We start from the raw sequence: 11172 nt of genomic DNA on the forward strand, positions 1-11172 counted from the left end.
TGATTAGGAAGCATAATAGAGAGTTCTTGCACTTGAAGCGATTTTCCTAGGTGAAACATCATCCGAGTACCCCATCTTTATCGATTGCCTTGCCTCCTCCTTACTTTTGCTCTCTTACTTGTTGCTTTTAATTTCTGAGAATTGAATCATTACCACACTTATCATTGTTGATACTCCACATAGCTAAAAATCGAATTAAGTGTCTTTACTCCCTACTCCCTGTGGATTCGACCCCGCTCATCCGGGATTATTACTTCGACAAACCCGTGCACTTGCAGGGTATAAGCAAGGGGACCTTGTCAATTTTTTGGCGCCGTTGCCGGGGAGTTAGGCGTTTAGAGATACTTTACACTTTGTTTTCTTAGCTATTTTACTACACATTCTATTTCATATCTTCTTATTCTATCATCGTTCTGATTTTCTTTTTCTTTACTTTTGGTGCAGCTCCAGGTTATGACCCGAGGGAATCCATCAATATTGATTGAAGGAAACCTTGAGCTTGAACGTACACTTCGAAGGAAAGGGAAAGAACCTGTACAAGAACAGCCTAATCCAGCTGATTTGGAAGTAGAAGGATCTGACAACATGGCAGAACAAAATGAGCAACAACGAACACTATCCGATTATGCCAGACCTTCAGTGTTGGGGACACAATCGAGTATTGTGCGTCCCCCAATTACAGCTCAGAATTTCGAGCTAAAGCCGTCATTTATCCATATGCTGCAGCAGTCCGCACAATTCAACGGTTTGGCCGATGAGGATCCAAACAGTCACATAGAGAGCTTCCTCGAGGTGTGTGACATGCTGAAGATAAATGGTGTGACGGATGATGCCATCAAGTTGAGAGCCTTCCCATTTTCCTTAAAGGGGAAAGCGAAGCAGTGGCTACACTCATTACCTAGAGCATCAATCACTACATGGGAGGAGATGGTAGAAGCTTTTCTAGCCCGTTATTTCCCTCCCAGAAAATCAGCAAAGCTTAGGAATGAGATCTCATCCTTTATGCAGTTGGAATTGGAGTCTCTATTCGAGACATGGGAAAGGTTCAAGGAACTCCTGCGCAAATGTCCACAACACGGATTCCCGGAGTGGATGATTATTCAAACCTTCTACAATGGTTTGAACCCGAGTACAAAGCAACTCTTAGATGCGGCGGTAGGAGGTACCTTAGGTAGCAAAACCCCCGACGAGGCTCGTCAATTGATTGAGGAAATGGGGTTAAATAGTTACCAGTGGAACGCTAGGGAAAAGAAAAAAGTGGCCGGTCTCCATGAAATTGATGCGGTAACTTCATTGGCAGCCCAAGTGGAGAGTTTAAGTAAGAAGCTAGATCTTATAGCTTCGAATAGAGTTGCGGCCGTGACTAATTGCACCGGTTGTGGTGGAGGACATGCTTCCTCCGATTGCCCAATCATCATTGGTGATGTTTCTTCAGTTGAGAATGTCGACTTTGTAGGTAATGGAATGAGACCTCAAGGGAATCCATACAGTAACACCTACAATTCAGGTTGGAAGAATCATCCCAACTTTTCATGGAGTAATCAAGGACCACAGAAGACCATGGGGCCATCGGGGTTCCAACAACAACAAGCCACTCAAGTAGAAAACAGAATTTCAGGCTTGGAAACCCGAATGACGGAGTTGGAGAAGCACTTGGCTAGATTTGTTCAATCGGCAAATACAAGGTTTGAATCAGTCGAGGCTACACTTCGCAATCACACCGCCTCCTTGCACAATCTTGAAAATCAAGTGGGGCAAATTGCGAAATCTCTTTCCGAAAGGCCACATGGAAGTTTACCAAGTAACACGGAAACCAACCCGAGAGAACATGTGAAGGCGATCGCTTTGAGAAGCGGTCGTGAGGTTGAAGGGAGGCTTCCGAGTGAGAAGCTGAAAGAACACGCACCCAAGGTCGTAGAGGTTGAGAAGGGAGCAAACAAAGAGAAAGAGGTGGCACCCCCACCTTTCAAGCCAAGAATCCCTTATCCCTCTAGATTGAAGAATGACCAAAGGAATGAATAGTATAAGAAGTTCCTGAGTTTCTTTAAGCAACTCCACATCAACATTCCTTTTGTTGAGGCTTTGGCTCAAATGCCTAAGTATGCGAAGTTCCTGAAAGACCTATTGACCAACAAGAGGAAATTGGAGGAGAGTGCTTCAGTGGTGCTTGATGCTTCATGCTCGGCGGTGTTGCAAAAGAACATGCCGAACAAGAAGAAGGATCCGGGAAGCTTCATTATTCCGTGTAACATCGGCAACTTAGGTGAGGAAATGGCATTGGCGGATTCAGGGGCAAGTATCAACGTCATGCCACATACTTTCTTCCACAAGCTAGGCTTGGGTGAGCCTAGGCCTACTCGGATGACTTTACAATTGGTGGACCAAACGGTACGACATCCGAGAGGCATCATTGAAGATGTGCTTGTCAAGGTGGACAAGTACATTTTTTCGGTTGACTTTGTAGTGCTAGATGTCGATGAGGATGCAGATGTACCCTTGATACTTGGTAGACCGTTCTTGCGAACTTCCAAAGCATTGATTAACATGGACGGCGGAGAGCTTACATTGAGAGTCGGAGACGATAAGCTCACTTACCGCCTTGCTGAAGCCATGCGGCATTCTCTCAATTTTGATGACACTTTGTATTTTCTAGAAACTACTGATGAGATTGTTGATGAATATATACAGGAAATGTTCAACCCGGATCCGTAAGAAGGTTTGTTCGACCAAGAGGAGAGCAATGAAGAAGTAATGATGCTTGGTTCGAATGGAGAGGAAACATCTACCCCGGGGATCTTGAAGAATGTGCTCGAAAAATGAAGAAGGCTAGGAGACGCCATCCAAAAACGCCCCAAGACTATTGGAGACGTACATGAGCCAAGGAATTTGGACGAACGATTGCTAGGTGGTCCGAAGCCCGATAGTACACCCTCTACTCTCAAGAGACTTTGCTCATCATGCTTTCAAGTTATGGGTAAGAGGGCAACCTTCATTCATGAACCCCCGTGAGGTAAGAAAGATACGTCAAGCTTAGTGACGTTAAACAAGCGCTTCTTGGGAGGCAACCCAAGTGTTTACTGTTTTCGTGCCTTTTAGTTTAGTTTGTTTGCATGAATAAATTGTTAAGTGTTGGTGTTTAAATTTTTGAGTGCTTGTGCTGCGATTTTATTGTGGGTTTTAAATGAATTCATTGTGTGTTTTGTTGCGAATTGGCGAAACTTGGTCGTTTGAGTTCTATTTTTGTGTTTTTATCTGGTAAATTTTGCATAATAGGGCGTCTCGAGTGTGTCAACATGTTCGTAATATTTTATGCATAGCTCGCGAGGGTTTTTCTAAGTCATCCAGAGAAAAATGCAGGGCGTGGGGAATTTCCACACACCCGTGGATGTGCTACTCGTGAACTCTTCCAGAGAAGGCAGGGCGTGCGGTCCGCCTATGGATGACCATGCGAGCGGGCGCGCGCCCGTGGGTACTTCAGCACGGGCGTGTGCCTTCTGCGAGTTGGGCGATTTTTCCCGAGAACACACGGGGCGTGGACTCACCCGTGGGTGACCTTGTGAACCACACGCAGGCGTGGGGTAATTTCCGCACGCCTGCGCGAAGCTCGCGAGTTGTTCCCTCCATCTCGAGAAAAACACAGGGCGTGCGTTGCCTGCGTGAATTGGGCTTATGAATGTCCACGCGTGGGGAATTTACACACGGGCGTGTGGAAGACTTGATATCTTTCTCGGATGTTCAGGGAAGCCACAGGGGCGTGCGTTTGCCCTCAGTGGGTCCAGGGCGCAGGCGTGGATAATTTCCGCACGCCGTGGGGAGATCGTTCTAAGTCGAGAGAGTTTTTTTCCCAGAGCGCAGCAGTGCGCGCATACTGTGGAGCTTTTTGAAGTGAGGCACACGGGCGTGGGGAATTTACACACGCCTGTGTGGATGCATGTAAACGTCAAAAGTCGCGAGTTCCGTTTAAAAAGGGGATGATTTCTCTCCTTCTTCACGACTCCTTTTTCACTTAAAAACACTCTCACAACATTCTCCGAGTCCATTGCGCCAGTTTGGTGGGATTTTAGCAAGTTTTCCGGCCGGCTCTCTATTTTCTCACTTCTCCTCGTCGGTAAATTCTTTTACTTCATCTTCTTCGTCAATTCATGATTTCTATTGATTAATCTGGTTAACAATGCTTCGCTTCTTCAATTGGAACAATGATTTACGTTTAGAATGAAGTTAGAGATATTATTGAGTTGTATTTTTGGATTGTTGATACCTGGCCGTGCGGTTCTCACGCCCCGTGAATCCACACGGGGGTGCGGAAATTCCACACGACCGTGTGGATTTCTGCAGCATTGTTTTATCAACTTGTTTGACTAATTTTGTTTAAATTTGGCAGATCATGGCACCTAGGACAAAGAAGCAAGCTGATAAGAGGCCACATGAGTCATCCTTTGAGCCCGAGGGCATGCGATTTGCGATTCCCGAACATCAGGCCCGTTATGAGCGCTTATCAAGACTCCGCTTCAGACAGACTCGATTCCTGGACATGACTATATTACGAGATCTTCAGCAGGGAGATGAGTTCGCTGATGAGGTTGAGGACCTTATTTCAGATGGTGGTTAGTGGCAGTTGTTGACGATTAGAGAGCCAGCTATCCGAGAGTTTGCACTACAGGTGCTCTCCTCGTTTGAGTTTGATAGAGCATATATGAGCTTCAACAGTTTGGGCACCATTCAGTTTAGAGTGTTTGGACGCCACCATAGTTTGAGCATTACGCAGTTTTCCATACTACTTGGCTTATACGAGGAGGCATTCACAGATTCAGAGGAGAATGCACAGTTGCCTACTGATTATCCTGGAACCTTGACCCCGCAGAGAGCTTACAGAGTGCTATGTGGTAAGGGTTAGTACGAGCCGGGGGTCTCCAAGGCCACGTGTCTTTCCTGACCTGCCTACAGATATTTGCATGCAATCATGAGTAGGTCGGTGAATGGCCATGGTGATAGTACTGGTGCCTTGAGCCGCCAGGAGCTGCTGTACTTGTACTCGATGGTAGAGCGCGTACCGATCCACTTAGGGCACATTTTGGCTGATTACATCAGACACCAGGGACAGTACACTAGACTGGGAGAGATCTTATCGGGTCCTCACATTACGAGATTAGTGCTGGGCATGGGTCTCTTGGATTCGATTCGCGGGGCCGAGAAGACGAGTGTACCCGTTCCCCTAGGTCTAGAGACGATGCGGTTGATGGGCATGGTCCGCGGGGGTTCGGACGGGGTTTTTTGCGTTAGTTCTACCGACCCCAGAGATAGGCGAGGATGAGGGTGATGACGCCGGAGCATCTCGACCGCGATCGATGGAGACCGAGGCATCTCCAGTGCCGAGGAACCACCCCTCAGTCAGTATGTTTTCACCTTCTCGAGCCAATGATCGCTTTAAGAGGCTCGAGAATGCTGTAAGAGTGGTCCGAGCCGAGGTTGCCAAGATTAGGGCTACACAGGCCACTCAGTACACAGAGTTCATGGCGCATTTCGACATATTACGGCAGATCCTAGAGCGAGACGTTGCCTCATCATTCGTCCTGCAGCCGAGGACTCTTCAGGCACCGCTAGTACCTCCAGCACCTCCATCCTCGACCCCGACACGGAGGACCCACTATATGCTTCCACTTCGCAGCTAGCAGCAGCATGGAGCCCAGAGGCGACTTCGACACTTGACCTTTCTTTTTACTTTCATGCATTTTTACTTTTATCTTATTTTCTTGTTTTTAGACTTGTTCACTCATAAAGGATTTTCCTTCTGAGTTTATGTTATTTTGCATTATCGAGTTGTATTCATTGCTTCATCTTTTTATACACTCGAGTTATTTTTTTGTTTTTTTCTTGAGCTTCATCGAACCCCCTCGTGTATGCGTGCGAGATGGTCTTGTCTTCTTGGAAATTGAGACTTAGTCATGGGCACGACCAAGGTGCTTCGAGCACTTGGCCGTCATGAAGCTTCACAACCCGTTGGAACACTACTCCCAATGAATTAGCTTCATCAAACGCAACACTAGGAGTCAGGGGAGTATTGTTTTGATTGCTTCTCCCACATCTGTTTTTGAATGATATATTTTGAGTGAGCTTGCATGTGTACATTGAAGATAATGTACAACTTAAGTGTGGGGGGGAGTTTCATAATGAGCACATCTTTTCTATTGTTCTTGATTGATATATGCTCACATAGCCAATGGCGGTTCACCTTAGTTGCAATGTTTGTATTCTTAAATCTAGGAGAATTGTTAACATTGAATGTTTTTCATGCTCTAGTTCTTTCTTGAATTTTTAGGAATTTTTGCCCGATTTACACTTAGTGCACTACTCACTCTTTGAACTCTATTGGAAACTCATGTTTGATGTTAAAGGGACTAGTTAGGTTTACTTCTTTTGAAAAAAAAAATGGAAAAATGAAAAGAAGGAACAAAATAGTTTTTTGTTTATTTGTATTTGTTGGGTGGAAAGAGCTACCACCTATGAAGTATGAAGCTACTCTCACAAGTCGGATACTAGTTATGCCCTAATGAGAAAAAGAGCTATCTCATAGGTTGAGTGAAAGCTACCACCCGGGTAGAAAGAGCTACCACCTCGAAAGTGTGAAAGCCACCTTAGTGGCCGCTTTGGAAAAGGCTACCTTAGAGGATGTGTGAAGCTACTACCATCCTTTAAAATTTTTATCACTTGTGTAGATAAATAAGTCCCTTGCACTTAGAACTTTGAGGAGTATAACTTGGGCTGTTTTGAATGAGATCACACACTTACACGAAATTCGGGTTTGTTATCGTTTTTTATTCAAGTTTTTAACTAGAGCATTGATTTTTCGTATTTAGTGTTGAAATTTTCCTTACTTGTAAAATGCTATCTTTGTATACTTTGGTGAACCTAAGGCCAAACACTTTCAGTATTTTCTTCATTGATGCACAGAATGTTTTAATGTTTGCTTGAGGACAAGCAAAAGTTTAAGAGTGGGTGAGTTTGATAAGTGCTTGTGCGATATGAATGCGAAGCGTTCATTCCTTATGTTGAGCATTACTTTTCTCAGTTTTTTACATTAATATGTGTGTTTTTATGTTACTTTTATGCAGGTAGGGTTGTGAGGCCGAGTATGAAGGAAATGGGCCATTGTGGATCATAATGCACCTATTTTGGAGGAGATCTTGCTAAGGTTCAAACGCGAAGACATAGGACAGGTGTGAGATGCTAGAGTGTGTGCCAACCTCCTCGCATTCGAGTGAGTACATCCATTTGGAGGGGCACAAAGGCAGGCACACTCGAGCATTCCGTCTTATGCATACAAGAACAAGAACCCCACCAACATATATATCATTGAAGAAGCAAGTGATTCACGACGTGAACGTGTGCCCGTTTGCCTTACCCCGATGAAAGTATTGAATTGGGAAGTTATTCAGGTCGAAGACTGTAGCATAGCACTGTAGCAATACTGTAGTAATTACTGTAGCAGCACTGTTTACAGCCGGCTGAGAAATTAGAGAGAAAGAGAATCCACAAGGGCGTGTGGAAATTATCCACGCCCGTGTGGAAATTCCGCACGGGCGCGTGTACCGTCCACGCCCGTGGTGTTGCCCGATTCCAGCCCTATTTAAAGCCGATTCAGCCCCGATTTTGGGATTCTTTTCTCCATCTTTTCCCCAACTTGCGAGAGGGCTTCGGCTAGGGTTTCGAGGGGTATTGGCCAAGGTTTTGGAGAGGTTCTACGGCTCCGACATCGTGATTCCATTAGGAAAAAGGTTGGTAGGGGAGCTTCGATCGAGGCGTATCCTATACCGGACGAAGGAATCCTTGGACGATGAGTAGAGGACTTTCCACAAGACCATCGACATGACCATCGAGGGGGTTTCTTTATGGATTTATTGCTTTTACATTCGATTTCTTTGATTGTACTTAGCTCCATGTAGGGGTGTATTTGAGCCAAGCCGTTCGTGAGTGCCTCAGTGTTCGCCTCGATAAGGGCTCGTTTGTGTTCAGCTCATATTGTAAACGAGCCAAGCTTGAACATCATTTTCAAGCTCGATTAATAAATAAGCCAAGCTTGAACAGCAGAAAGCTCGGCTCATTTTGGCTCGCGAACAAGCTCGATTGTGAGCTCGTTTATATATATATATATATATATATATGTATGTATATTAAGGTGTATATGTTACTATGTCGTTGTTGTTAATTTGAGTCACACATATAGGGCTCTAAACTACTATTTGAAGGCTCAGCTCGTTAAAAACTCAAGTCAGCTAGTTTATTAAGTTAAATGAGCTCATAAAATAAACGAGCTAAGCTTGAACACCACCAAGCTTGCCTCATTAAATCTTTTGAACAACTTGTTTATTGTATAATTAAAAGCTCGTTTATAGTATCATTTCTAATTTTATTTGTAACAATCACTAATATAATCATTCATATATAGTGTCATGAACAAGCTTATTTACCGGATCGTTAATAATATCGGAAAATATATTTATAGATAGTTACATCACAATGTTTATTTTGTTATTATTGTAATTATTTGTTAACTTATTTAATTAAGATTTTAAGAAGCTTGAACTCAAACCTTAATGATTCCATAAACAAGCTTAAATTATTTTTTTAATCCTCAAACTAAAATCGAGTTGAGGTGATAATAATTCATTAAATAAGCTTTAAATGATACTTTATTAAATCAAAGAATAGTCAAGCCTTAATTAAGCTAACAAGCCAAGGTTAAGCTTCGAATTTTCTTAACAAGTTGAGCTCGAGCATGAAGCTCGAAATAAGCTCGATTAGAGCTCGAGCTCGGTTAAAATAGTAACGAGCCAAGCTTGAACATGAAAAATGAAGCTCGAAGAAAGCTCCGCTCGAGCTCAAGCTCGATTAAATAGTAACGAGCCAAGCTTGAACAAGGCAAAGCTCGGCTCAGCTCGACCCGTTTACAGCCCTAGCTCCATGGAGAGCTAAACCCCTAGTGGGTACTTGGGTGATTGTGAACCCTAGGATGTATTCGTTTCATTGAACTTCTTTATTATGCTTTCAATAAATTGATGTTTATTGTGAGTTCCAACCTTGAATGCTTGATTGTATGAACATTTCCCCTAGAGTGACACTAGGGTTGAGAGTTCTTGTTAGTAACCTTGTGAGTGAGTGACACACCACGAGTGTTAGACAAAACTAGGTTGGAGAGGGTTGAGAGGGTGAGTCGAGAGGTACAGGAGCGTCCCCTTTCCCCTCCGACGTGATAGATTCTACATCCGTTCCTCGAGTTCTTTGCGGCCATAATAGAGTGAATGGTCTAAGGGATGAACCTCTGCTGGGGCCTAGTTGCGCGTGCAATGGAGTGAAGCGTTGAGGTGATCTTAGTATCTAGGGCTTAATTGTGGCTAGGGATCTTCCGCCTGGACCAAAGGGTTAGGTCTAAATCTAGGAAGAGATTTATCACTTGGAATCCCTAGAGCTCATTGCAACTCTATGCGAAAAGTCGAGGTGTTGAGATTGTTCGATTTCTCCTCCGGGACATGTACAGAGTTAGGCATAGTTGACCTTAGATTTGGGACTATGTATGTAAGGATTTTCTCGACTCACTGTTGCATTGATTAGGAAGCATAATAGAGAGTTCTTGCACTTAAAGCGATTTTCCTAGGTGAAACATCATCCGAGTACCCCATCTTTATCGATTGCCTTGCCTCCTCCTTACTTTTGCTCTCTTACTTGTTGCTTTTAATTTCTGAGAATTGAATCATTACCACACTTATCATTGTTGATACTCCACATAGCTAAGAATCGAATTAAGTGTCTTTACTCCCTACTCCCTGTGGATTCAACCCCGCTCATCCGGGATTATTACTTCGACAAACCCGTGCACTTGCAGGATATAAGCAAGGGGAACTTGTCAGTGACAGATACACTAGTGGATACATGTCCTTATACAATGCAACATGTTCAAGAAAAAACATATATAAAACTAGAAATAAGGAAGATAGATAGGATGATGCCAAGCACTCCGTCTCGCCGCAACGCTACTAGTTGCAATGCCTAGAAGGGAAGGAAAGGATGAGTAACCAGAGTTACTCAATGAATGGGTTAGCACAATTCTAAAAGCATATACAAACAAATTAATAAAATTGATAAAGCCAAGCTTTTGCAATAATACCTATACACTTTAAACATTTCAGCATATATAACAGCATATATAAGTATAAGGAAACCAAAGATAGCACAAAAGAATTATTTTTGCTCAAATGAGGGTTTCATCATTCATAACTCATGAATAGCATAATACGAGTTTTAAAACAATAAAATATAGAAACTCATCATCAAATCCATTTGTTTCAAAGAGTACACAAGAGATCACATCTCAAAGGTTTCCTTTGCACAAAAACATAATTTCTTAAAATACAAAGTTTGCATCTTGAACGAACGAGCCATGGTCTAAAACCTTCTCTAAACTGTAGTCATGGATATGGTTAAGTTTAGAGCCGTCAAGGTCCTCATGTCCTTGATGTTGACCCATTGGACCACCGTGTGGTGACTTCTGGTGCCTGATACACATCCAATCAGGACTCTACACTCCCACCTCAAGTGGATAAATAATCCAAGTCTTCCACACCATCTCAACAAGTTGGCAGTGAAAACTGCCCGCTATAGCAAAATGGGTTACGCCTGTCACCATCAAAATCCATCTGTGCTCAGTAATACAAAAGGTGTATATCACAATGTAAATGCCAGATCCAGGACAACATCCTTATACCGGGAATGAAAGCCATTTCCACAAATGTCAATGATAAAAACATGTATGTGAATACAAGGTTTCATGAATCATTTCAACTAGAATATACGAGTATAGTCATAAAAATTTTCATTCAAATATCAAGAGTTTCATATATAATTTAATAGCATAGAAACTCCTTTCCAAACCAATCTAAGCATCAATTCAATACATTAAATACATAAAAAAAATCCATTCAAGAAATTCGGATATTCAAATCATATTCTTCTAGAATTATGCAATTCTCGTAAGCCATTCACAACTTAGGCAATTAAAACCCTGAGTGCGCTACTCCTCCGTCGGCTCCTTCCCTTAAGTTGAGCCCTCACCACCTAACCAAACACACCCACCCACAACCAAGCAAGGAATTAAGCAAAAGAAATCACAAAAGAAACCCT

General features: G+C 43.1%; 1 non-coding gene across 1 annotated transcript; it reads right to left on the reverse strand.

Annotated features, from left to right (window-relative positions):
* Positions 1-975: 975 nt before the first annotated feature.
* On the reverse strand, positions 976-1082 carry LOC120264201. Its single transcript, XR_005537371.1, has one exon. It is a non-coding gene; the product is annotated as a small nucleolar RNA R71 (small nucleolar RNA).
* Positions 1083-11172: the final 10090 nt, after the last annotated feature.

The sequence above is a fragment of the Dioscorea cayenensis genome, chromosome 6 (genome assembly GCF_009730915.1).
Source record: "Dioscorea cayenensis subsp. rotundata cultivar TDr96_F1 chromosome 6, TDr96_F1_v2_PseudoChromosome.rev07_lg8_w22 25.fasta, whole genome shotgun sequence".
NCBI classification, from domain to species: domain Eukaryota; kingdom Viridiplantae; phylum Streptophyta; class Magnoliopsida; order Dioscoreales; family Dioscoreaceae; genus Dioscorea; species Dioscorea cayenensis.